The sequence below is a fragment of the Nematolebias whitei genome, chromosome 14 (genome assembly GCF_014905685.2).
Source record: "Nematolebias whitei isolate Nwh7 chromosome 14, NemWhi1, whole genome shotgun sequence".
NCBI classification, from domain to species: domain Eukaryota; kingdom Metazoa; phylum Chordata; class Actinopteri; order Cyprinodontiformes; family Rivulidae; genus Nematolebias; species Nematolebias whitei.
In genome coordinates, this window is record NC_056511.1 from 28,832,125 (window position 1) to 28,837,811 (window position 5,687).

A 5,687-nucleotide genomic window follows, 5' to 3' on the forward strand; every position below is an offset into this window, starting at 1 on the left:
TGTTGTTGTGCATTGTTGTTGTGTATGTTTAACTTTGCTTATTGTAGGTAGACCTGTTGACTGCAAAGGCTTGGAAGGGTGAAAGACGGGACGAGAGTACACAGGTATCCCTGGAGAAGTCCAGTATGTTCCTCATTTCAGTTTCAAGTGTATAGATGAATGTAAGAATAGCATTTTATTTCAGTTTTACAAGTTCTGTTTTATTATAACATTACAGTGTAAGAGTACACACTAGCAGTAGCAATAATGACCATCAGGGTGTCCCATAATTAAGAAACAGGTTTTACTCACTAGGAAGTAACCAGTCATTTTTCCAGGCCCACAAATGGGTCATGGATCCCACAGATAAAATAATCAAAAGGCCATACAGGGTGTTTAACAATTCGCAAGCTTTGGTGTCCAGCTTTTCTCATCAGGAGGGAGAATCTCTGACCGAGGAGATTGACTACGGACCATCACACCGGACTGGGTCCTGCTGAAAAGAGGGATAGGACCCCACCAGGTGGTGGAGAGAACATCACACGCCATCGTTCTCCAGAAGGAGAGTGACACCTGTTACGACCACAACCAGTGCGCCCCTGCAGAGGAGCGGAATCGATCGCTGGACCAGATGGAGGGTGATCTGAGGACAGCTCCCCGCTACACCTGGAGGAGGTGACAGGACCTTCGTGGGAGCTCACCCTTTGCCCCTTTGTTCTGGTAGGAAAAAGGCAGTAGCAAACATTGGAGAAGAAGTCTCCACTCTGCCTAAGTCGGTCAGTCAGGTGGAACGGGGAAGGATGGATGGAAGATTCCCAGCCCCGACCGTGAAGAACAGAAGACGCGTCAAACTGATTTTAGTTTTGTCCCAATGCACCCACACGTCATTTAGAATGTCTGATCAGACTGATAAAGGTTCTGAGGACTTTACATGAAGATATCTCCGTGGGCCGAATCCCGCCGAGCACCAAAAGGACCCTTGTGGACGAACAAGGCCTCCCACCGCAAGCTCAAGAACTGAAGACCTGCTAGATAGTCCTGTTTAAATTGAGTGTGTTGTCTTTTTCCTGTTTAGCATGAGTGTCTTGTCTTTCCTTTCAGTCATTCTGAAAAACAACCAGAGAAGGGTCGTGGATTCAATTGGAAGCTCTTAACTATTCAAAATTTTACTCCATTCAATTGGGCATTTCATCATTCTAAAATCCCACGAGGTATCTTAAAGGTGGTTTAACAGGAGGTCAATTTTGGTATTAGGGTAGAGTTTTACTTATTTTAGTGTGTTGGGGATTTATCTTTTACTAGGAGGGTTGTAATTTTTGTATTTTTATAAAGGTTTATGCATTTGGTATTTTTTACAGGTTTTGAAGGATTTGAACCAGGGGTCTGGTCCAGGACCCCTGGAGGGTTGCAGTAAGTTTGGGTCACTTCCATATGGACAAATCCAAAAAGGGGTGATCTCCCATGAATATGGGGAGATCAAAAGAGGGATTGTTGGATTTCATATTTTTATACCTTTTTATATTTCCTATCAAGCATTCAAATGTCATGTTATACAAAGTGTGTGTGTGTCTTTCTTACAGGGTTGCACTATATTTATAGAAAATGTTTATTAATTCTAACTAGTTTACCTTTACATATAATCTTATATTAGCTAATGATATTTTACAAGTTCACATTTGATATATTCAAGCAATCAAATCATGCCAGATAGCAGACTGATTAACATAAATAAAGCTAGAACACATTTCTTTAATTTAGACTTAATATAGTTTGACTAAATAATATCTCTCAGGTTCTCTCTTAATAATAACAATTAGCATTTTATTGTTTAATCATTGTTGAATACAGGATCGGTTTAGCTGAGAGGACACAGGGTTAATCGTCACAGTAAGCTACAACAGCAACTAAACTAAAACAAAAGTATAAAAAGGGATCAAGTAAGAACACGCAAACATGAGTTAGATAATAATTAATAGTTATTAATTATTCCTAGAAATAAACAACTTTAACTCAAATCATTTGGTATCACTAAGGTATAATCACGTTAAACAAACAGAGCTAAAGCAAAGAACCGATTTCAGTGTGCCATAAACTTTTTATCTGTGGAATTTAGAAACTAACGTCCTTCAGGGGGCGGGCTAAACCAGTAACCATGGCAACTGAAGGGCTAAACCAATCAGAAGAGCTAGCTTTTTCAAGCTTTTATAAAAGCCGGAAATGACACACGCCCAGTGAGCATTTTCCGGGGAAGACCAGACCGAGACGGTTCGTTCTTTAATGCTCCAAATATATGCATATATTTTACAAATGTAATTGTTTGTCTCTGAATACCTGTAACCCTGTTTGTCAAATAAATCTTTTATACCGAGGGCGATGTCTCAGCTGTCTTGAACACGACGTGGTATCCAGCCACGACAGAATGGTGACCCGACGTGCAGCGAGACGTGGCCTATACTGAAATTGGATCGATCGAGGTGGTTTGCGGTGCACACGCAGAGGAACTAGGCCCGATAATTTCAGGTAAGCTGGTTAACTGTTTGGACCTTAAGGTCCGGAGTACTGGCTATTCGGCCGTAAACCAAATTCAAACCAAATTCAAATTCCTCTGTTGGTGTGTTTGCATCCATCTCCGGAAATAAAGATGGTTTATTTAAGCTAACTTCCGGTGATTCGTGTTAATTCTGACGAAGTGGGTTACGATATTCAGAGAGTTTAAGCGCCGAACGCTTTATTTGATGTTTAGGTAGTGTTTTAGTTAGTTTCACAAGTTTCACTTGTGGCCGGAGGAAGGCGAGGCCTGCCGGAAGTTCGCGTCGGACGTGGACAACACATTTCCCTTTTTCTCAGCGGATGTGGCGATCAAAATCTTAATCTGACAAGATTAAGATTCACTGAGTCAGGGACTCGGGAGCTGTGGGGGGGGGCGCTCCACTACAACTGTTGACTGGCTGTTAAATTGCGCTCCATTAATAATTTAGTTCAAAGGGGAATGTGAAAAGTCTGGGACTTAGTTAGTTTTACCAAATTTCATGTGGTCAGGGATCACATTAGTTTAGGACGTTGTAGTAATTTTTGTTTGCGCCGTGTTTATATGTTTTGTAAAGGCTTCAAGGCCGGAGGCGTCGAGAGAGACGAAACAATAGCGAAAAAGAAAAAAGGGGGGGAGTGAGCATGTCTGAGTCTGTGTGTGGGGGAGAAGCGAAGGGTTACTTTTTTCTTTTTTCTGTGTGTTTCTGTGGGTGAGTGGAGCTTCCATGTCCTGACCGAAAGGGGGCACTGTTGTATAAGGCAAGGACAAGTCTGTACTCATAGCACAGACTTGTGAATTGTTTTATCACAACGGTGCCAGCTGTGAATGACAATTACAAAAGATTTGAAAGCCTGAGTGTGCGAACATTGTCATCAGGTGTGGAACTCATAAATGAGAAACATGTTACTCCTGTGGACAGACTACAGGGTCAATACATGAGTTTAGAGCATATTGGTGAACAATCTAAACGAGATGGAACAATTTTGAATATGAAATAAGTATAAAAGACCAGCAGACCAATAGCTAAAACAAGCAGAAATAATCTTAAAGTACCAAAAGTAAGTGGGTAGAGCTTGGTGTTCCTGAATTAGGCAGTAAAAGTTGGATTAATTTAAAAATAAAGGTGGAATTAGCTGATATTGGCATGAAACAGCTAAATGGTATCTGAAATGTAAGCAGGTGTATCTGAATCTTCCAAACATTAGCTGAAAGAAACACAATGTTCAGAAATTAACAGAAATACGTCAGTAGAAGTAAAAAACGTTGAAGTAAGCTGAATACAGCTTAAAAGAGGGAGGAGGTGCTTGGAGGTGGTACATCATCATGGGTGATCGTGGCAGGAGGAGAACTGAACGCCATTTTCAGTCACTGAACGTAGGGAGAGAAACGTAATACATCGTTTAAAACAGGAAGAATAATTAGCAGCTGATTAGACCACAGCTGTCGGAGGCCAGACATAAACGGGGATAAGAGAGCGAGGTCGAAAAACATTTGTGTGTTCAATCAGTGTCAGAGGTAAAGGAGGAGGCAGAGGCCTCTGGAACAGTTGATCTGCAGCAATGGTTTGAAACTCAAGGCCAGAGGGGGACATCCCGTGTAGGAGTGGTAATTAACCGAGAGATGGAGTCAGAGGGAGTCAGCTGGAGGTATTGTTGGAACAGCTAGCTGTGTGAGAAGAGGAAGATGGCAGACAGTCACTCACTAAGCGGGCGAGGGACAGAGGTAAATTGATAACAAACATACTGAACAGACAGGCAAAGGTGGAGAGCTGCTGACAGAGAGCTGCTGACATGATGCAGAGAAGGAAGGTGAATGGTTGAGGTGTCAAAGAGACCAAGTAGAAGAGCAGCATGGCTCACAGCATTGGTGCTGGGTTCAAACTGTTTTATCAGGGTGTGGATAGAAAGAGAAATGGAGTAGGGGTGGTCTTGGAGGAAGTGAGGCGTAGGTCTGACGAAGGCCTAAGAGGAAATAAGGAGGATGATTCGTTGTGGTGACTTCTGAAAAGGGAAAAGCGGAAGGAAGCAGGACAAATAAAACTAATAAACATCATAAACAGGTCAAATTAAGTTTAAACATTTCTGGATGACACATTGTAAACAAATTAGCCGAAACTTCTTCTTGGGATTGACAATAAAATCAGTTAATAAATTCAACTATATAACGACAGAATGTAAAATAAGTAATAAACAAAATCCTTGACACTTGTAAAATGAATAAAATTTATTCTGGTCAAAGAAACTCTTAACTAAACACAAATTGAAAGGCTTAAATCAATCAGTCTAAATGACTTTATCACATATTGAAAATGTTGTTTAGAGTTTAGGAGCTGTTCCCTTCTAAGAGCTACATGAAGTGGGTTATTTATGAGAAAACAACAATTCTAGTGGGTAAATGACATGACTCTAAACATTTTGAGATGTCACACAAGTCCTATGAGTGCATGAGGAGAACAGAGTTGAGTACATGGTGAGTAAGAAATTGTGCTTTTGAACAAAGGTGCATGTAGACGTTTTGTGCAGTGCTAATGGTCTCTGTGATGTCTTGAAGTGTAGACATAGTCAAAATACATATTCTGAAAGATGGAAGACATTATTTTGGATGGAATATTTTTTGCAGTAGGCGTCAAGAATTGGATTGTGCAGTGTTTAATGAAAGTTTTCACTCTTATGTAATTGAGCGGTTAAAACATCTATTGTACAATCCAGGACACCAGAATGACTCTGTTGAAGGTAAACGCTGTGGTCCCAGGATAGAACTTGCTAACAGATGATTAATGTTGATAACAGATGAATGTTGAATCAGACTTTTAATAATTGGATTGTTTATTTTTCCTTCTCAGCAGCCTGAGAGAACAGAGCTGTGGATGGGGGGAGGTGAGTCTGGCTAGGCCCACAAAACAGACAGGTAGTCTTCAGATACATACAGCATCCATCTGAGGTTGATCATGACCCTCTAGTGCCGGATCGGATACCAGATGTGTTCCGGTCAACGCTGAAGTTGGGTCTGAGAAAACTGACCAATGGGACGGTTCAGAGAAGCTGTCAGTCGAGCACCACTGACACAACAACAAAGAAATTGTCAGCCAAACAATATGACTTTTCAAAGCAAAGATCTATCAGTCCAACAGCGAACAGAATTAACTGTCCAGAGGGGGTCCTGGAGTTTGTCCACAGCG